This window comes from Anser brachyrhynchus (assembly GCF_964034855.1).
Source record: "Anser brachyrhynchus genome assembly, chromosome: 23".
Taxonomy (NCBI): Eukaryota; Metazoa; Chordata; class Aves; order Anseriformes; family Anatidae; genus Anser; species Anser brachyrhynchus.
The window spans coordinates 6967819-6988774 of record NC_137716.1 but is presented as its reverse complement, the minus strand read 5'-3'; the positions used below and the strand labels follow the sequence as shown (position 1 = coordinate 6988774).

The 20956-nt window shown below is 57.7% G+C and overlaps 1 long non-coding RNA gene across 1 annotated transcript; it reads right to left on the bottom strand.

Annotated features, from left to right (window-relative positions):
• Positions 1-11486: 11486 nt before the first annotated feature.
• LOC308182195 lies at positions 11487-18130 on the bottom strand. The gene is made up of 3 exons (XR_013941710.1): positions 17990-18130; positions 13388-13550; positions 11487-11972 (listed from the first exon to the last, which is right to left on the bottom strand). It is a non-coding gene; the product is annotated as an uncharacterized lncRNA (long non-coding RNA).
• Positions 18131-20956: the final 2826 nt, after the last annotated feature.

Below are 20956 nucleotides of genomic sequence, written 5' to 3'. Positions count from 1 at the left end.
TCCCCAAAGCAAGCAGCCAGGTTCCTTCCTTGCTGGCTATTTAAAGCCCGAGGTCTCGAGTCCCCGGCACACTCACACAGCTGGATTTGTCCCCAGCTCCTCACTCTGGGCACTGTTTCCCGAGCACCCAGGCTCCAGTTAAGGACCAAGCAGAACACCACATGCCCCAATTTAAGGAGTAGAGACTAATTTAGAAGCAAGAACCCAATTCAGAGGCAGCAGGCTGATTGACCCAAAATTCTGAGGAAGAGAGGAGGACTGTACTGCAGAGCCAAGGCTCAAGTTTCCTTGATCTCCAGAACTGGCCAGTACAGCCCCGATATTCAGGCAGGGCTCTAGGGTCAGGGTGATTTTGCTTAGCTCCAGGCTTCACCCGTGCCCTATAGCACTTCAGACCTCCTGTGCTGGCTGAAATCTTTCCCTTTCTGGGCATGGATCAGGGCAAGGGCAGGTTAAAGGTGTCTCAGAAAGAAGGGGAAGGGCTAGAAATAGATTTTATTTTTTTTTTTAGCAGTCCCAAATAGATGCTGCTGGCTCATGGCTCCTAGAGGAACATTTTTTTTGTTACTTACCCCCAAAATAGGCTCAGCAGAGCCCTGCAGAACCTTTATCATCTTCCACCCTGGGGAGCCAAAGCTACCCCAAGCAGAGCTGCATGGTGCTCGTGCTGGCCCTGTATGCCCCACTGGGGTGAGCCTGGCTGGGTCTGGGCTGGTGGGGAGCTGAGATAGGGAATTGTGTCCTGGTGTCCCTCCATGGTCCTGCCTGGTCTCCCCAGCCAGGTTCAAACTTCCCATGGTCTCCAGCCACCGCCCCAGGGCTCAGCCATGGGTACTAAACCCTGGTTGTCCCCCCCTATATGGGGCAGAGCCCATTCCCGGCATCTTTTGTGCTGACCTCAGGTTAGCTGCACCCCGGTGTCCTGGAGCAGGATGGGGCTGGTGGTGTTTGAAGACCCCGTGGTGCCTGAGGACTGCAGTGGCTGGTTTCCCAGAGGAAAGGGATATTTCAAGACAATGCAGCAAGTCTGGCCTGCACGGCTGGAGATGGGAAGAGGTGTCTAACACTGATAAACTTGGACCTGCAGCACGAGGGTCACTGCAGGATTGCTGCTCACATGGACATCTCCACAGGGACATCCATGCGTGGGCATTGCAGGACGAGGACAACCCAGGGGGACTGGTGGCTTCCTCTCCTTCACCGTGGTGTCCCATGCCCAACTGTCTCACCTTGCTCAGCACCGCAGGTTTGGGCAAGGACGTGTGGGACATCATGTTATGGGGTGGGAGGGCTGCTGGGTCACCTAGGGGAGTCTGCACCATCACAGTGTCCCAGGGGACCTTGGACCTTCTAGGACACTGCGATGGTGCAGGCTTCCTGGGATGTCCCTTGGATCCCAGCAAGGAGGAGCAAACCCAACAGCAAAGCATTACTTGGGGGGGAAAAGGGCTTTTTTGTCCCTTCTTAGTCCTTGCACCATCATCAACAGTAGCTCCTCCACCCACCCAACGCTGCCCCAGCCCTCCGGAGCCATGCCTGGACCCAAATGACATCCCCACCACCACCACCTCCTCCCGGCTGCCACCAGCCACAGCGGTGAATCCCCAGTGTCCCTGCCTTGGCCGGGCTCTGCCGCCTTCCCCGGCTCTTGGTACAGTATCTGCCGGCCCCCTCCCTGCTCCTCAGGCTTTGTCAAAGCACATTTCCCAATTAGAGGATAAAAATATTCCATTCCTGACTCCACGCGCTATTGATTTTGCCTGTAGCTGTGGAGGGGGTGAGGGCGGGCGCACGCGGGGTAGGGAGAGGTGAAGGGCTGTAGGCACGAAGTGCAGCTGCCTCCCCCCTGCCCCTTTATTATTATTGTTATTATTCATCACTGTGAAAAGCACCTAGCAGGACTGGTTAGCTCAGCTGACCACCGATAGAGAACAGGGGATCGATACTTAATTGACACAGGCTGGGCAACTGGAGCAGGGATTGGAGGTGGGGGGAGGCTCCTGCGAGGAGGGAGGGGAAGAGGAGAGAAGGAACAAAAGGCAGGGGAAGGGAGGAGAGGCAGAGAGAGGGTGGGAGGAGCGGAGAAATAATGAAGGATGAGGCAGAGAGGAGAGGAGGGAAGGGGAGGCAGGCGGACAAAGCCCAGCTCGCCCCAGGGGGCTCCACGGGTGGGTGCCGTGTCAGCTGTAAGGTCTGAAGGGTGGGAAGAGGGACCCAGTCCCTACCTGAACGTCTACGCCTTGTTTTAATGCAAGGTGTGGGCTCCGTAACTGCTGCAGGTGCACATGCGCCCTTGGCATCGCAGCCACAGCACAGTGCCCAGGACCAGCCAGGCTGAATGCCACCCCCTCCTTGCCCGCTGTGGCCAGGAGCACGAGGACTGTTGAACATTGCTCTGCTGGCAGAAGTACCCCAAACGGCACACGGGAAATAATCTCCCGGCCTCTGATCTCCTCTTGCACCACGTTGTGGTGTAACTCCACCTCCTTGTGCTGGCAGGAGGCATCCCTCCCTTAGCACAGCCTGGTGTTTTATGAACGCCCAAGCAATAGGTATGCCCTGAACTCCCCAGACCCCAACGTCCCTACCTCTGGAAAATGCCTCCCTGGAAAATGTTGTCAAAATGAGTGAGTTTGAGCAAGGCTAACCTTATCAGGAGAGCTTTCTCTTTCGTGTTGGTCTTCTGGGCCTTCTTTCTTCCCAGCAAAGCTCTGCCATGGAGCTGACATGCCTGGGAAGCTGAGGGAGGGAAGTTTGAATATGAATGGTGGCAATGATGGGGACAGGGCAGCAGAAAACCCCAGTGCCGCCTGGCATGAGTCTCACCAAGGACCAAGGTGTCACCCGGTGGCCTGCTCAGTCCCATCCCTCCAGGCAAGGAGCGAGTCCTGAGTGCTCAGCAGAGCCCAGTGCCCTGATCTTGGGGGGGGAAAGCCCTGAGCAGGTTGGGGAGTGCACAGGGACCAGATGCGGTGCCAGGCCTGGCAGCCGTCCTCTTTGCTTGACTCAGCTCTGCTGGAGCAGCTCGCTGGGCTGGGCGCCAGATTTACAGGGAAAATATAGACAAACTGGAGAGCCTGGGATGGAAGGGACAAAAATAAGATGTTTGGAAGATGTGGCCTTTGAGGAAGAGCAGAAGGCAGTGAGTTCATGTACTGCAGGAGGGAGAAGACATTGGCAGCAAGGCTGGTGGCTGGTTTCTCCTCTATCTCTATTGAAGGCAGAACAGGAGGAACCATCTCAGGTTGAAGATGGGCTCCCAGCCAGGAGCCAATTTCTCTCCGAGGATTTTGGTCGCCAACAGTGGCATCAAACATGATGATTACAGGGGTCTGGTGACTATGAGGGGAATATTCCTGCAGGAGGTCTGGAAAAGGGAACTTTGACCAGAAGGGCAGAAAATTGCTGAACTTCTCCAGGACCTGGCTGTCCCAAAGGACTGGGCAAGACACACCTGGGGCTTGGGGCCCCTTGCTGGGTCAGGAAGGGAAGAGCCCAGCATGCCTAGACCTTCAAAGTCCCTTGGCAGCCAACAGCATGGGCTTCTCTTCGCTTCGAGCTCATCTGGGCTCCCAGCACTAGAAAAGGAGCCAGCAGGACTCCTTTCTTGAGCAGAGGGCTCTCACCCCAATTTGTAGAATAAGAGGAATGGCCTTTCCAAGCTAGAAGTTTACTTTGCTCTTTCGCTTCACTCCAGACCCTTCCAGCTCTCCAGCCTATCACTTTTGAGAGAACACCCGCACACAGAAAGTCTTCAAGACTCTTCTTTCCACCAACCTTCTCCAGCAGCTCACCCAAGAAACCCAACGAGCCCAGGAGAGGCTGGACAGCCTTGGGCAGAGCCCAGCAGAGCCGTTGGCTGCTTCCCAGCGACTGGAAAGAAGCAGCACCTTCCAGACACCTCGTCCTGCTCCAGAAGGGTTCCAACCTACAAAGAACTTACCAACGTGGAGACACGCATCTGCCACTCCGTGCTGGGAGCAGTCTGGATGGGAAACGCTCAGACCCTCTTCCCATCCACCGCCGATTGCCTGCAGACGGGAAAGGCAGATATATTTAGCTTCTCTTGGCACCAGCCAAAAAGAGCATTGAAGGGAGGGATGGGGCGGTGGGAAAACGGTGCTTTGATTTTATTTGTTCTTTTTATGGACTCTTAAAGGCACAGGCTGGTATTTGATCCGTGTTGAGGCATGGGGCCCAACGGGCTATGGCACGGGGAACTTCAGCCCAGGACCCGGCCTGTCACTCTTGATCTACAACATGTCAGCCTTAAAAGGATCCTCTCCGTCTCCTTAAACAATATATTACCACTGTCCAACTTTCCCATTAATGCATAAAAAATCATTAGATATTTCTATGGAGACCCATCGCCATAAACATAGGCTTCCAAATGCACTCCGGCATTAAGCGGCCAAAGTAAACTGAAGGCGATTTCTGCGGTAATACCCTCTCATCACGCATCCCCGTCCCAGCCCTCCCCCGTCCCCGCTGTCTCTCTTCCCTCGATCAATTTTATGGTGCTTGCCTGGGGTTCATTAATGTTTCCGGAATCTCTCTCTGCCCTGTTTAAAAATTCTTAATTAAGCAAGGTTTTTTTGTTTACACTTGAACTAATTACACTTTTAAACCCGACAATAAAACATCAGCTCTGGGCCATTAGGGCCCGCTGCGGCCGGGCAATTCAGGAACTGCCATGCTTTGCAAGGAGATAGGAAGGCCGGAGACACGGCGTTCTGCCTAGCTTCAGTCAAGAGGACGCCAGGATCTTCACCTGGTACGTGGAGATGGGGGCCAAGGGTTCGAGCAGCCAGATGTCCCCTTTAGCTCTTCCTTGTTTCCTCCGGATGCGCATCCCCCAGATAAGGGCTGGCAGAGCGGGTAGACACAGACGTGTCCTGTCCCAATGCCCATCGCTGTTTGCCACGCATCTGTTCTCCACTCAACTGCCCCTGTTTCTCCAGAGACACGTTGGTGTAGCAGGGCCTGAGGGTTGTGAAAGGTGGAGGCAATGGAGGCCTGGAGAGTGGGCCCACATGGAGGATGTAGGCCTGGGATGCCCGTGGTTGGGTCTTCTCCAAGAGGCCAGGCCTGAGCACATGTCCATAGCAAGGGAGATGCTCTCCCAGGTAGCCAAGGAGCAGAAGGGAAGGAGCAGAACCCCCTGGGACATGTCCATCTCCATCTGCAAGGGAACGCACCATGGCCCATTGGTGGGAGCGCAACATCTCAGGAGCTTGGACTCGGCTTCTTGCCACTGCCAGAAGCTCTTTCTTCCTGGGTTTTGTCTGCCTTGGACATTTGGTGTCCATCCCTGGGAAAAGGAGGTGCTGCTGTGGTGCTGAGTCCCTGGGGTGCCAGTACCACGCTGCTGCGGGTGAAGACCCTTTGAGCAAGAGGCGGTGGGGCTGGTGGTGGATGCAGTGCCTCTGGTGGCAGGGAGCTGGCCACCACCACCAGGTGAGAGCTCACAAGTCCCCGTGAGCACAGCAATGAGGGACACCCAGCCACCGTCCTGCTCCGTCCCCACTGGGAGATGCTGGTCATTGGCTCATCATAGTGGTGGCTCTCCAGAAACCGTCTCCAGACTGGTATTTCCTGCTTTCTTTCCGTCCCATCTAGAAATAACCTGCATTACACCAGCAAAGCACGTGAGACATGATGGGGAAGGGACCAGGCTTGGGGCTGCCGGGAGCTTTGGGTTGTGCCTGCAGTGAGATGGAGGGGAGGTGAGCAGGAAGAGGCAGGGTGATGGCACCTGCACCTTGGCAGCTCCGGGGGACTGGGGTTCCCATGCGAGGCTCTGAAGCCCCTGGTGGCAGAGGGTGGCTGAGCTGCCACTGACCCAGCCAGGCAGTCACTCAGCCCCTCAAGGGACCACTGAGAGGAAATGGAGAAAACCGAGATCTGATGGCCCATTCTTCGATCTCCTCAAATCCTTATCAGGGGGCAAACCAGAAACCCAGGGCTCTGTCTGCAGAGGGGAGCGTGGTGTTTGAGTCCCATGGGACATTTTCTTTTTCTGCACCTGTCTTTCACTCAACAAGGACTGGAGAAGGCTTTTGCAAGGCAATAACCACCAACACCTTGCACCTCTCCTTGCCCCATCATTTCTCTATAGCCATCCCATCCAACCAGAGCAGCACCCAAGCCACCTCTGAAGCCCTCTTTCACCCCTTGCTCTTGCATGGAGGTGACAAGTTTGTGAGTCACCCTGCCTGGCCCCACAGCAGTGGGGGCTTTGCATGCAGAAATAAATCCTTGCAGAGCCGGGCTGCACTCAGGCTCCCACACCTCCCCTGGGCAGTGCTGGCACTGGGGCAAAGGCATCCCAAAGATCCCTGCCCACTGATGTGGTCAAGGAACCCACTCACGTGGTGAAAAAGGGGCTGTTGAAGCTAACCGTTCCATGAAGAATTATTTTTTTTTTATTACTTTAAAGAAATCCATATACAAAGCTTTTGGGGGAGAATATTGCTCATTTTATCTATAAAAAGATTCTCAAGTGTTGCTGGGAGCCAGTGGATTCGTTAGGAAATGAAGGAAGAAGCAGGACTGAAACTGCTTAAATACACCGATCTTTCCTTCCTCCTCTCCCATTTGAAGGGGGAAATTTCCCACTTTGGGAGAAAACCTGGGCAAAGAGCTGGTTTATCCCAGCCCTCCCTTGGGGCAGGAGCAGGGAGGCAGCAACAGCAAGGCAATCTCCATCCTGCCCGTAAATCCCTCCGAGGCCGGTGTTATTTCATCCATTCTGAGCTTGAGCTGCCTGGTGTTGGCTCCCAGCATGGGTCAAACCATCCATCCCGCCTGGCCCTGGCCCCACCGTGCCTCGGTTCCCTGAAGTGTCAGTGGTACCACTGGACCAGGAAACCCCTGGGGATGCTCCTGGGAGGATTTTGTCTCTGCACAGCAGTTGCACCTTGTCCCAAATACAGTGTGTAAGCAAGGAAGGCGCATTGTCTCGCCGGGGCCATCAGGGAAACTGAGGCACGGGGCAGGAGAGACGCTCCCCAAGCAGCTGCACCAACCTGGGGTGTACCCGCAGCCCCTCTGCACCCTGGCACTGCCCAGGAACCCCCCAGGGCAGCCCCACCGATGCCCCTGGCTCCTTCTGGGTGCAAACCGGCTGCAGGCAGTGCTGAGACCTGACAGACTCATTTCATGCAAGAACAGCACATGGAGACGCTGCTCCTGCACGCGGAGACGCTGCTCCTGCACGCAGCTCGCACCGGGGGAAGCCAACCCCGGATGCTGCATAGCCACAGCCGAGGGGGTCGGGCTGCACCTCCCCGTGGCGTTGGGAGGAGGATGAGGAGGATGAGGAGGGAGGGGGACAGGGCACGGTTTTCCAGCTGGGTCCCTCTTGGGTTGATTGACTCAGATTGCATTGATCCCGGTGTTATCAGGACATTTTATTTGCTGCGCAGGGGATGGTGAGAAAAGCCCCCGGAGGGAAGGAAAGAGCAAGAAGAAGTGGAAAACCAGAGGTCAGCATTTTCCCACCCCTCATAATGCTCTGGAGGGGGGCAAAAAGCCAGACACACCTCCCCCTCCCCTTTCCCAGCAGCCCCAGCCCAGGGCCAGGCAGGAGCATCCCCAAAATGCCGCCCACAAGGCACACAGAGGATGTGGTGCAAAGAGCCCAGCTGAGGCGCACCAGCCCCAGCTGAGACCTGGGAGATTTGGGGTCTGGGACCCTCCTTCAGCATTGTTCCTCCCTCCCAAACCCCCAGCCACAGCCCCCTGAGAGGCTCAAGCTGAGACCAGGCAACTCCTCACACCCATGGCAGGTGGCTCCGAGGAAAGGTAGCCGGTAAGTCCGAAGGCAGAGGGGCAGGGAAGATGCCAGCTGTGCCCCAGAGAGGTCCGAGCAACCAAAAAACAGGAGTGGTGTGAACAAACCATGGCCATGGGATGTCCTGTAACCAGTAAGGGCACGGGGCCGTTGGGTTTGGAGCCACGGGGAGCGATATCTGGGGGAGGATTTACAGCAGGGAAAGTGCACGGAGAGGTGGAGGAGGGAAATGTGCCCCGGCACCGGATGGGGTTTAAAACGGGGGGAAGGAGGAGGAGGAGGAGGGGGATGAAGAAGAAACAAATCCGTGCACGGGGACAGCACAGAGACCTTCACTCTGCTCCCTGCTGTCCCCACAGCAGGGCAGGGGGTGGCACGTTTTTGGGGCCACATAACCGTGTCCCCTGCACTGTGCAGCCAGGCAGGGAAGGGGCTCAGCTTCTCATGAGCCCATCTCCCCCCGCCATCTTTTTGCTTTTTTTTTTTTTTCCAATTCTTCTCATAAATGTCTTTCCACATCAAGGCCTGGAGGAAAACTGCAGCTACTGGAAACCCAGGGCAAGGTTTGCTCTTTGGGGACGTGGGGCTGAGCGAGCGGTGAGACGGGAGGGAAGGGACGGGACGGCCTTCCCGGCAAGAGCAGCTGCGCTGTGGGCTGCGGGGGGGGGGGGGGCGCCTGGGGGGGCAATAATGGGGGGAAGGCGCCTTCCCCCTGCTTCCCCCCCCCCCCCCCGAATAGGTCAGGAACTGCTGCGGGGCTCGGGCTGGACGCAGTGCTCCCAGCCCCCCCCCCCCAGCAGCCGTGTCACTGGGGCTGATGTGGGGCTGATGTGGGGCTGCAAAAGAATGGGGTGCAGAAGTTAGTAGGGATTTGTACCCCAAAATCCTATGCACGCACAGCCAGGTCCCCATAACTCACCTCTGTCCCCCAGCCGGGCAATGTGCCTGCAATGGGGACATCATTTGGCACTGCCGTGCCCCATGGGCTGGGTCTCTACCCCTGAGCCCCCCCAGCACCCCTAAACACCCCCTGCACCAGGCTTCCCCCCTCCTCACCCTGCATCCCACCTTTCCCCTTCCTGATTTCCGTTCATCGTGAGGGCTGCGGCCGGGCAGCAGCCTCCTCCCCGCGCTCTGGCCTTGTTTCAATTTTATGAGCTTTTTCTTGCTATAAATATGGTTTTGAGAGCCCATTTATCAGGTCCCGCAGCTCTGGAGTCAGCCTGCCGAGCTGCCCATGACAGGTCAAAATTGACTTGTATGATATTAGAATTGCTATTGATCCCTTCGGCACCTCGCAACGCTCCCGGCTCCGTGACCCGGTGTCAGGCTGGGTGCCCCTCCTTCCCTGTTCCCCCCCCTCCAGCTCATCCTCCACCCGCAGCTGGGACAGGGTCCTGTGCCCCGTGACAGCCTGGCACCCTCGGGGACCCGGTCACTGTGTCCCCCCATGGACCTGGATCCCATTAACTCAATGCCTCATCTCTCCATGCTGTGGTGGGTGATGCTGAGCAGGATATGGCCCCTGTGCACAGCACACACAAAGGGAAATCCCACCCCAGGCTGGCTCTCAGCCCTGTGCCCAAGGGTTTTGGTGCCAGGATAGGTGCTGCCCCCAGAAAGCCCATCAGATCCCCTGTGCCTCAGTTTCCCTGCTTGCAAGCAGGCATCTTCCCACCCTTGTTCCCACAGGTTTCTGCACAGAAGGACAAGGCGCAGGCGGCTCCGGGTGTTGTTTTTATCAAAGTGGACGAACGCCACCAACAATTCAAGCTGAATTAGCCTGGTTTCTTCCACTCCCGTTTCCTGGAGGATCCGTGCCTTCGACCCAGCTGCCTCCTGCAGACTTTATAGATCCTGGCACGAACTGCTGGGGCCAGCCCTCGCAAGGACGGTCGGGGCTGTGGGGTGCCCGCCGTGCCGGGCTGTACCAGCACAGAACCAAACTGCAGGGCTGTTCTTAAACAGCTTCCCAAAAGAGTGATTTTCACCCCCAAGGATGCTTTGCCCTTCTACCAAAGCAAACCAAAACTTTTCCCATTTTCTCCTGGAGGAGGAGACTAGGACATCTTGCTGGCTCTTCTCATATCAGAATGATGGGCGTCAAAGGAAAAGAGCAGGTAGCAGGATCGAACCAAGCAGGAGAAGGTCCTGCTTTGCCGGCGTGTCACCCTGCAGTGACAGGGTACTGTGGGCACTGCACGGGCAGCCAGGGCCCACAGGCACATTCGTGGGAGACAAACCATCCAAGACCATGCACGGTGAGGACACCAACCCTGCAGGAGTCCCTGCAGCCCTGGGGCTGGGGGGATACCTGGGGCAAGGTGGAGGCATGTGTGGTGGTGGTATACGGTCCTTGTGTGGTCATTTCACGGTCATATTTCATTGTGTGGGGTCAACCATGGTTGGGCATGGTGGTGAGCAGCCACACGTGGTCATCCACGGTTGTGCAAGGTAAACATGGTCACACAAGATAAATATTGTTGTGCATGATCACACATGGTCATGAGCGGTGGTGAGCGGTTGTGCATGGTCAAACATAGTCATGTGTGGTCACGCACGGTTGGGCACGGTCAAACGTCCTGCATGGGTGTAGGTGGTCATGCGTGGTTGTACTTGCCCACGCACTGTGATCCAAGGGCACCCATGGCTGTGGTGGCACCTGAAGGCACATCCCTGTGCCTGGAGCAGGGCTGACCACCCCACCGAGGCCATGGGGATGCCCCCAGCTCACCAGCTCCGTGGGCGATGCATGGCAGACCCAAAGTGAGGTCTGGATTTTGGAGGAGTTTGTTTGGAGCCAGGACTGGCAATTGATCAAGGGGAAATTCCGCATCTTCCAGAGCAGCCCGGGATTAATTTATGTTTGTCTGAAGGATGCTAATTAAGCCTGTTTAAGAGAAAGTTAACTTTCATACTGTGATCTAGCTGATGTTAAGAAGCTGACGAGGAGAGCTGAAAGCAGCTGCTGCAATATCCAGGGCCAGCACCAAAGCCCGTGTTGCAGGAGCCGCTTGGCACAGCCCCGGCACAGGACCCAGCTTCCCTGGGGATGCTCCCCTGGAGAGCACCCTGCTGGCCTCGGCACCCAAGGGCTGCAGAAGGAGGAGAAAATCCAGCCCAACCTGGGCTATCAAATGGGACAAAAAATACATCTTTTTCAGCTTCTTGTCAATTTCCTTCTCCCCCACCTCAAAAAAATATTAAATAGAAGTAATTTGATTTGAAATGAAAACCAATTTGAAATCATTAGCAAGTCGAAAGTCAGCAGAAACCAATTGTTCCTGGTCGTGCAGCACATTTGGGTCTGACTTCAGGCGTCTAAGTATGGCTGGAACATTTTAAGGTCAAACTGATGGAAATTCTTTGAAACAAAGTTGTTCTGGCCACAGCGCTCAGCTGGTTTGGGTGGCCCCATCCCAGCCAGCCCAGAGGTGCTGGGGGGGGGGGGGGGTCCCTACAGCAGCCCCTCGGGATGCTCCGGGGGCAGCCACCAGGTTGGGGACACCGCTGGCAGCGAGGGGCTGGGTTTCGAGGGCAGGGACACTGCTCATCACCCAGGGCAGAGCGACATCCATCGAGTCAACAAAAAATCTCCTGGCAGCTCCATCTCTTTTTTCCCCCTTAAAGCAAACATCTTCATTACAGCTCGGAGTTGTTTAAATAAATGAATTAATATTGACAAACCATCAACGAGGCTAATAAATGATTAGTTAAAGGCATACATACATCACATTACGGTTAGCATTAGCCGAGGCTTAATTACTTGTGGAGAGGATCCCATTAGAGTAGGTGCTACGTCGCCGTCACCCTCCGCAGCCCTCCACCCCTGCGGGGCTCCTGGTGCGCCCTCGGCCCCGTGCCTGGGACCTGCTGGCTTAGGGACGTGGGATGCTGCGGGATGCGGGATGCTGCGGGATATGGAGATGCTCAGGGATGCAGGATGCTCGGAGATGCAGGATGCTCAGGGACGTGGGGATGCTCAGAGGATGTCTCAGTTTGCCCAGGCAGCAGCAGAGGAAACCCTCCCGGGATGCCTGCTCCCAGAGCAGCCCATCGGTGTGACGAGCAGGACGGGCTCAGGGGGCAGCGGCGACGCTGGGCAGGGGCGGCTGCAGCCCAGGAAATTTGGCCGCTCACTTTGCGCAGGTTGGTGAAACACCCAGATCCACACGGCCTGTGAAAAGAGACACCGACAAATAAAATAGGCAATAAATAATAATAACAATATCATAAAATTTTCAAATTTATTGAAAACCGGTCCACTCTCAGAATATTGGATTTTTCTATTATTTACACAGCTGCTGATTTTCTGTAAATATTTAATGCCCCATGGATTTTTTTCAAAGTACAAATCTGAACAATTTCTAAATTTAAAATCTATTGCACAGCACAACCCAGCATGAGCCAGATCCTGCTACCTGCCTCCGTGGGAGCAGTCCCCAGGGCTGGGCAGGGACTGACGCTGCACCCAGAGGTGTCCGTGGAGGCTCCTAATGGATGGTGACATTTTGGGTCATCCTCCGGGTCCTTAGGGAGGACAGATGGACAAAAAAATATCTTCCTCCCCGTATATCTGCAGTTTGCCCACCACCCAGCCCTGGGTGCCACCCAAGGCCACCACACTTGTCACGCACATGACACCGCCGGGACAAGGAGCCCAAAAGGAGAAAATTAAGATGAAAGGCAGCTGGTGCGAGGCGCGTCCATCTGCATCTCGGCTTCGAGAGGTTTGTTAGGACTAAAGAGGCGCTTTCATCCCTCTCCAAGGTGTGTAATGCATCCCCAGCTGGCTTTCATCTCCGCCTGCCTGATTGATACTCAGGGCTCTAATGAGCATGACGGGAAAAGTGGCAGAGGCCGGGGGGGGGGGGACGGACGGACCCCTCTGCAAAGGTTTCAAAACACTTTTCTGTGTTGCAGCTAATGAGGGGACCGGGCGAGGGGAGGCAGAGCGGGGGGTGAGGAGCGTAATGGGGGTCTGGGGCTCCCTGGAGGCTGATGGGTGCAGCTGCCCACCCCAGGGACCTTGCAACCCCCCAGCTGCAGGTGACCCCCCAGGACCCACCTGCCCTGGAGCCAAAGCTTACAGCCAAAAGACGACTTTGCTGAAATTTTGCATGTCTCCGTACCAGGGAGCTCCGTGGGCGGCTGATCCTCCTCCTGCCTCCTGGCACCATCTCCCCTGTGCCAACCCCCTCCTTGTTCCCATACTGGTGGCAGGCACCCCGTTATGCCACCAAAGCCACCCTGATGGCAGCCCATGGGGCCCATCAGCTGCCACCACCCGACGTGCTGCCGCTGGGAGCCGGGCACTGTGGGGACCGTCGCATCCTGCCCGTCCCAGCGGCGGAGCAAGGACCCGGCTGGCGCTTGCCATGGGGTCCCCAGCTGCGTCCCTGTGCCGTCACCCCCAGCACCACCAGCTTCAGGTGCTGGGGTCTGCAGCGGAGTGCTGTTTCCCTGGGCTGGGGCCACATCCTTCACCCCACCGCTGCAGAAAGGCACCAGCACCTGCCTCCGTGGGGGACAGATCCTGCCCTCCCCACCCCTACACCTCCTTCCACCACCACCAGCACCCCGTCTGCTCACTTCTGACTGCGCTCCCCTGCCGTTTCCAGGTATAACGGGCTGCTGAGCGATGGCCACATGCCGATACGGAGCCTGACAAATGCGGCCGTATCCGGGCTTCTCCCTCTCGGCTCCGGCCCATTTGTTTTCCTTAATGCCCCGCTCTGTCTGCAGCTGCTGGCTCCTCTCAGCAAGGAAAAATAAATAAATAAATAAATAAATAAAACAAGCAGCATCTTCTGCAGAAATCCTGGGAGCTGGACAGTTTCAGAGCCTCGCTGCTCCCTGTGCTGCGCAGCCACGGCCAAATCCAGCCCCTGTGCACGCACCTGGGTGCTGCACCCAGGGGTGGCCATGGCCCGGGACTGTCCCCTGGTCACTGCTGGGGTGGGTGGCACAGCCCGAACCTCTCGGGATCAAAGCAGTGCTGAGAGGGGGGGGATGTTTGGTACAATGGTCCTGGGGGGCAGGATTAGACCCCGCACTCCGACCACCCAGCCCAGCCTCCCCTGCTCCCTGAGCCATGACCGTGCCGGGTGCTGAGCTGCGCCCCCAGCCCGAACCTCAGCAGCAATTCCCCAGCACCCAGGCTGCGGCCGAAGGACACCTGCACCATGCCCACGCCGCGTCCCCTGCCCCGTGTCCGAGCTGGGATGCTCTAACTTCAGGGACCGGAGCTGAGGGACAAGGTGGCACCGGGGGTGTCCCCATGGCAGAGGGTCGGGAAGCCCCTTGGGACACCTCGGAGAGGCGCAGCGGTGACCGGGGGGGTTTATTCCCAGCTTCTCCCCCTCGGGGCCAGGCAGCCAGGCTCTTTAAATAGATCTGAAGCAGTCCGTGCACCTTGGCTTGATCGATCGCAGAGGGCTCCAAGCTGCTATCAGAGACGTGCTGATGAGCCAAGCGCTGTTGTCATCACCACCGCCCTCTCCTGTCCGTCCATCCGTCCCCCCCCCCCGATGCTGTTCCCCCCTGGCCACCCCCCACTACCTGCACAGGGACGGGCAGCACCTGTCATCCTGCCCTGCAGCAGCTCACACCAGTTGGACAGTAAAAAAAAAAAAAAGCACACGTCATTTCCCTGGTCAGGACAAAATTTAGGGCAGGCTATTTGCGCAGGGAGCAGCCACCTCGCACGGACATTGGGAGTTTTGGGCTCAGACAGAGCCTCAGGAGCCAACAGCTCCAAGGGAAGCAGGAGAAGGGGCTTAAAACCACCCCCACCCCCCAGCACCGATGCATTTGTGATACCCAGGACCCATCCCTTCTCCCTGAGCTCCTGAAACCCACAGTGGGGTCTGCCCAGGCTTTTCAGCCTTTGGCAATTCCTTGTGCACGGAGAAAGCAAGAAATTCACTTTAAATCCTCCAAAATTCGCTTTAAATTCTCCTGAGATTTCCCAGAACCCAAGGCTTTACAAACCAAAGCCCAGCCTGGCCGTAAGCAATCTCCTTCTAAGCAACTTCAGCCCCAGAGCAGCCCGAGGTCCCCTACAACCTCGGTGCCAGCCAGGGTCCCCAGCCTGCCGATGGGGACAAGTGGCTCCCACAATGGCTGGGCCACCCCTGCAGCTGGGGACAGCACTTGAGCACCTGCAGGCTCCTGGGGCAGAGAGGAATTGCTGAAAAGCAGCGATGTCTTTTCTACCTCCTGCTCTCCCGGTCTGGTGAGTGGATGCTGCAGGGCATTTGGGAGCTGGAGGTTAGTCCCGGGCTTTGGAAAAGCTGTTGAAGTTAATTTTTCTTGGCCAGCAGCAAACACGGGGGTGTGGGAGGGCAGGGAGGCACGTCCTCGGCTTGCTGTGATGCTCTGAGCATCACCGCTCGTGGCTGGGATGTGCACCCAGGTGCCCACACCTTCTCCTCCCTGCTTGAGGCAAGGAGAGATGCTTCGGAGAGGGGAAAAACGCACAGCCCTGCCCAAAACAGGGGCCCTGGGCTTGATGGGTCCCACACAAGCCCAAGTCGGTGTTCCTGCCTCCTTCCCCCAGCAGGGGCTTGGGGACGCCAGCGCGGTGCAGAGAGCTGGGAGATGGCACCGGGCACCAGGGGCAGGGGTGCTGCGGGCACTGCGGCTGCTGGAATTTCGGGCAGCCCCGATGGCCCCAGCCTTCTGCCTCCCATCGCACGCATGCTCGGAGCGCCTGGCTGAGCGATCAATATGTTTTTATGTTACACTGGGAGACCAAAAAAAAAAAAAAAAAAAAGATGGGAAGGAAAGGGAGGAGAAGACGACGTATTTAGCACCGGAACAGTCGCTGATAATTGCCTGCAAGAGATATGTCTCAATACCTGGTGGCTGCTGGACCCAGAGGTCTTTGCTGTAGCACTGAATTGCCAGCTGCAAACACCAGTGCCAGACAAAAGCAGCCATGCAAGATACAAGAGATATCCTCGTTTTTCCCCAAAAAATCCCTTGTCACACTTCCAGCAAGCCTCCTGCAGCCCCAGCAACGTGCGTGCCCACAGACATCACCTCCTCCCAAGGTCCTGTCCCCTTCCCTCCATCCCTGCCCCTCTGCGTCCCAGGACCTGCCTGGGTTTGCAGGAGCAGTCGGCGTCCCCACGCCGCCGGGGTCCCCCACGGGACAGCTGCTCCCTGCTCTCAGCCGGCAGCACGGGGAGCCCAGGGCCCTTCCCCTCCCTCCTCGCTTTTAAAGGATTTCAAAGCCTCTCATTTTCCAAGCCCAATTACTCCAGCACAATACCCCCGACCGGGCTCGGTGCACGCTCCGCTGCCTCCCCACTGCCCCGTGCCCAGCACCGAAAGGTGACAGCGCGAGGCCAGCGCCGGCGGGATCAATACGGCGCCTTCAGCCCCTGCACCGCGCTGCAAACCTCAGGTTCCTTTTGGAAAGGACTTCATAGCAGAAGCAGGATGAGTCGGGAACCGGTACTCAGTGGTTTGGGGCATTAGGAGGTGCTTTGTGTGCTGTGGAGTTCCAGCAGCGTTGGTGAGGTGGGGCCGGCACGGTGACAGCCGGCACACATGCACAGAGGGAGGCTTCGCTGAGCTCCCAGGCACCCCAACTCTCTGCTGCAGGATTTCCAGGCACCATCGCACAGCTGCAGCCCGAGCAGCTTTCCCTGAGCAGCCCAGAACCTCCCTGCTGCCATGGAAGAAGCCCTCCCTGCCCCGTCAAGCCAAAAGCGCATCCGAGACGTGGAGCTGGCGGGGTTTGGGCTCAACACGGAGCCCACGCTGTGGGAAGCCACCAGCTGGTGAAGTTCTTACACCTGCCTGGTCAACCCGCCTCCCTTGCAGCCTGCTTGCCCTGCTTCTGCCAGGGCAATTAAACCAAAACTGGGCTTCGCCAGCTCTCTCAGCTACAGCCAAGCCAAAGCCCTGGCAGGCTGTCCGGAGAGGCTGGGACTTGCCTTTATCCAGGTGTTGTGAACGCTGAAAGGCCCCTCCTGAGTCTAGGATGCTGCTGGGCACTCCCATCCACCTGGTAATGCCCTTTTGAACAAAAATCTCCTCTGCCTCCACCGCTTTGCCCCAGGGATGCCCCCAGCCACACGTGCCTCGAGCTGTGCCCGGTCTCAGCCCCGCAGAGCCGGCACGCCGCAGACCCTTCGCACCCCGGCCCCTCAGCGGGGAGCTGGTTTACAAGAAGAGGAGTGCTGGCTTCCCAAACAAGCCTCCCAGTCCACAACACATTTCCAGCCATACATAATCTAATATACGTTACCATAGCGCCAATCAATAACTCAGTAGGCCAGCTCCGAAATTATTCTCTTAAAGGGCCAGCACACCTCGCGCTCCCCCCGCCCCGGTCCCTCTGCCTCGCGGTGCCCGGAGGTCTCACGTGCTGGGCAGGCGGGGGGGTGGCACCTTCTGCACCCATCGTGTGCCCGACACGTGGGTGCCCGCCTGCCTTCGCCACTCGGCAGCATCTTCCTGCTCTGCACCCCCCGATTTCCTCCCCGACACCACCGCAGCACCCCAGCAGCAGCACCCTCGCGTGCACGCACACGGCAGCCACAGGCGAAGCGCGTGCAAAAATCGGACCTTGCTCTGCCAACCCGCCTGCTAAGCGTGATTTCCCCTTGCTCCGATTCCCAGTAGCTCACATCGAAGCTCTGACGCGAGCACAGGACCAGGCAGCATCTGAATCTCCTGCTCCATGGTCCCCGGCTCCTTGCACCCATCACCGGGGGCTTTGGGATGGGCACGTGTCCCCTCGGGGACCCCAACACCCTGCCAGCCCCTTCCTTTCAGCACAGCCTCGTGGTGCTGCCCCTGCTGCCTCCCCGGGCACATTGCTAGAGCTCTCATGTCCCCAGGTATCAGGGGCTCTGCAGCCTCTGAGAGAGGAGGGTGTTTGGGAGCAATTCCAGCATTTTGGGTTTTCCAGGAGCTACCTGCCCCTGCGTGCTTCCAGCCTCGCTCACGGAGCAAGAAGGAGCACATGCACGGTGGCACTGCCCAACAAACCCCCACGCAGCCCAAATGTCCAGACTTGATGCTGCCTTCAAGGCACCATCCTCTTCCTCGAGCGCCTGCAATCCTCTGCAGACTGAGGTTGGCAAACGGGCCTTGCCGATACTTCACCGAACCCAGCTGAGCTGCTTCCCCCCGCTATATAGGGGAAAATGGAAAATAGAAGTCACAAACCAGAACCCACCAGCAAAGAGCCAAAAAACAGCAACCTCTCAGTGACCACAGTAGCTCCCCAAGCCCCTCTCTCTACATTACAAGCAAGCTCATCAAGATGATTCCTTCCTCTAGTCGTGTTAACTCTGAAACCTACTGATGCGAGCTATGCTTGCCTTCTTTATCTCTCATTCACAGCAAAGATATGAGAGGAAGAGTAATTACGTGAGACCATAACGAGCCTCAGCAACCAGCGATGGTCGTAAACTGTCTCGTCTCGGGTGGAGTTCGGGAGGTTTCCGCACGGACCACGTGCTCGGCAGGTGGTTCTGTTTAACTTGCATTAGCAGTAATGGGAATCGCCCACCTGCGCCGAGGGCAGGGTGGCAAGCGGCCAAGAGACTTGAAAGGGAAATGCCTCTGCTCCCGGCCCCTCGGAGCTGCGGGGAGCAGGCAGCAGCGCAGTGCTTTTGGTGTGCGTTTTTGAGGCTTTTCTGTTTTTATTTTGTTGTTTGTTGTTTTTTTTTTATTATTATTATTTTATTCCGAGCTCGCCACCCAATGCTCTGCAAAGGCAAACGAGATGTCGGAAATGTTTGTACTTGCTCAAAGCTGGTTGTAGGCAGGGTCCTGTTTACATCCAGCTTCCCTGGGCATGGAAAGAGAACACAACAGAATGAAAGAAAGATGACAAAGGGAGGGATTTTTCTCTCCATCTTTTATCTTCACCTCCCCCCTGAAAAAAAACATTTTAATGAAAATCCTGATCAGAAACCATCTATGAGAGTTTTTTGTTTGCTGCAAGGAAAAAAAAAAATATATATATTTTAGACCCAAGGTGCCTGGCTTTTGGGAAAGTGGCTGCAGCTGCTCCTGCGGAGCCAGGCATCCTTCGGGCATGGAGGACGCTGCCCCAGTGGCCTCCGACCGTGAGCCTCTGTCCAAGCCAGGGCCAACCCAGAGACCCGAGGTCCCCGATCTCTCCTGGGGGGGCTCAGCAGCCACCGTGCGCCCGTGCCCGACCGTGCCGGCGTCCCGGAGCCCCGCTCCCCCCATCGCAGGCACGGAGCCATCGCCGGGCCCCCGGCGGCATCGCCAGCTGCCTCCCCGCGGTCCCCGAAGGGCAGCCCGGCCTCGGCAGCGCTGTCAGCCAGCCTCTACGTCTTCCATTAATTCACTTCACACTGTCCATATTGATCGGTTCTGCTCTCTCCCGGCTCCCCCCTTCCTCGGCCGCCCTCCCCCCCGCCGGCTGCTGCACCGATGGGCAGCCCGGGCTGCATGCTGCATGATCCATACAAACTCACTTACTCAGGGAAATCAATGGGCTCGAAAGAGCACACGCAGCAAGGCGAGGAGCCTGTCTGGGGATCGACCGCCCAGCAAGGAGACACAGAGAGCAGCATCCTGCAGCCCGCCTGCGCCCGGCGGCCCCCGCTGCCACCCTCGCGGTCCCCCCGCGGTGGCACCCTCCGGGCGACGGTGATCAGGGAGTGAAGGGGCGCAACGGACAGGGGCTGGTATCAGGGATTTTTCCCCCTTTCCCAATAAAATGGGGGGTCTGGGAGGTGGCGGGGGATGCTCGTCGCCAGGACGCCTGCATCCCACTCCCAAATGTAAGAGGGCGCACGTCCCCTCCTGCCCTTCGCTGCCGTGCCCTCCCTTCGGCTCTCTCTGCCTTCAGGCAAAGTCGCGCTGCACCCGTGCCTCAGTTTCCCCGTGTTTAACCCAGCAAATTGCAGGGCAAGGGTGAGGAATAGGTTAAGGACAGGTTGCTCTGGTTTTCAGCCCCACAGCCAGAGTAAATGTTACTGGGCTGAAATCGAAGCTTTCAGCCTGCAGAAGCCTCCAAGCAGCCGACATCGCGGCTCATGGAGGAGTGAGCTCTGCCTTGCTGTGGCTCCAGCCTTTTCTGGGGGTGACCACAGCTTGGGGGGGCCCTGTGCCCTTCCCCCCCCCCCCCAGAGTCCCTCCAGAACCCCCCAGGAAATCGTTGCTGCTGCACAAGCAGCACACCAGCGTGATTAATAAATCCTGCCAGAGGAGCTGCTGCTGCTCTGAGTTCCCCCATCAAGGAAGGAAATCTTTATTTCTATATATTCTATAAACTAATTTTTGCATCGTTGCAATAAATCCATCTCCCAGCTGTCAGCTGTGATCTGCCTTCATTCCCAATCTCAGGGGAGATTGGGGGGCAGGCTCAGGAGCACCCCCAGACCACCAGTACAGGGACGTGTGGGAGCAGTGTCCCCAGGTTGGAGCCCAAAATGGGAACCTGGGAGGATGTTATAGGGACAGGAGCTGATGCTGGCACCCAGCTCCCATCCTGCGTGGTGCCTGGTGCCTCAGGATGGAGCCAGGAACCCCGAATCCCTGCTGTGACCGGGATGTCACCGCACCGAAGTGACAGAAAGGGCCCAAACTCGTTGCCCCCTGAGCACCTCCGGCACGTAGGGGGGGAGGACCCGAAGGAAGCGGGAAGGCCCCGAAATGGCGCTGGTGGTGCACGGCCCCAGCCTTACCGGTAAATCCTGGAAATGCCCCCGTCTGCGGGCGACCCGGCGGAGGGGGGGGAGCCTTTTCCCAGCAGACCCCATCTCCGAGATGAGTGTGGTTGTGCGCTGGAGACAACGTGTCTGTGCGCCGCAGGCTCCAGCCCCCGGCCGGAGCAACGGGGAGTGTGGGGGGGGGGGGGGTCTGTGGGCAGCGATAGCACGGTCGGGGGGGGGGCTGGTGCCCCCCCTGCTGCCCTGTCCCCAGAGCCACCCCCCATGGCTCTGGGATGTCCCCCCTTTGGGGGTCAGTTTGTGGAATTGGGGTGGGCACTCGGGACCCATCCACGCTGAGCATCTTCTGCGGGGACTTTTGGCTGGGAGCTCGTCCCGCTGCTGGGCAGCGTCTCTGCAACCCGAGCATCGGGGCTTGCACAAGAAGTTGGGTTCCTACCCCATCGGCCTCCCGGACACCTTCTGGGGACGTCCCCGTTTGCCCTAA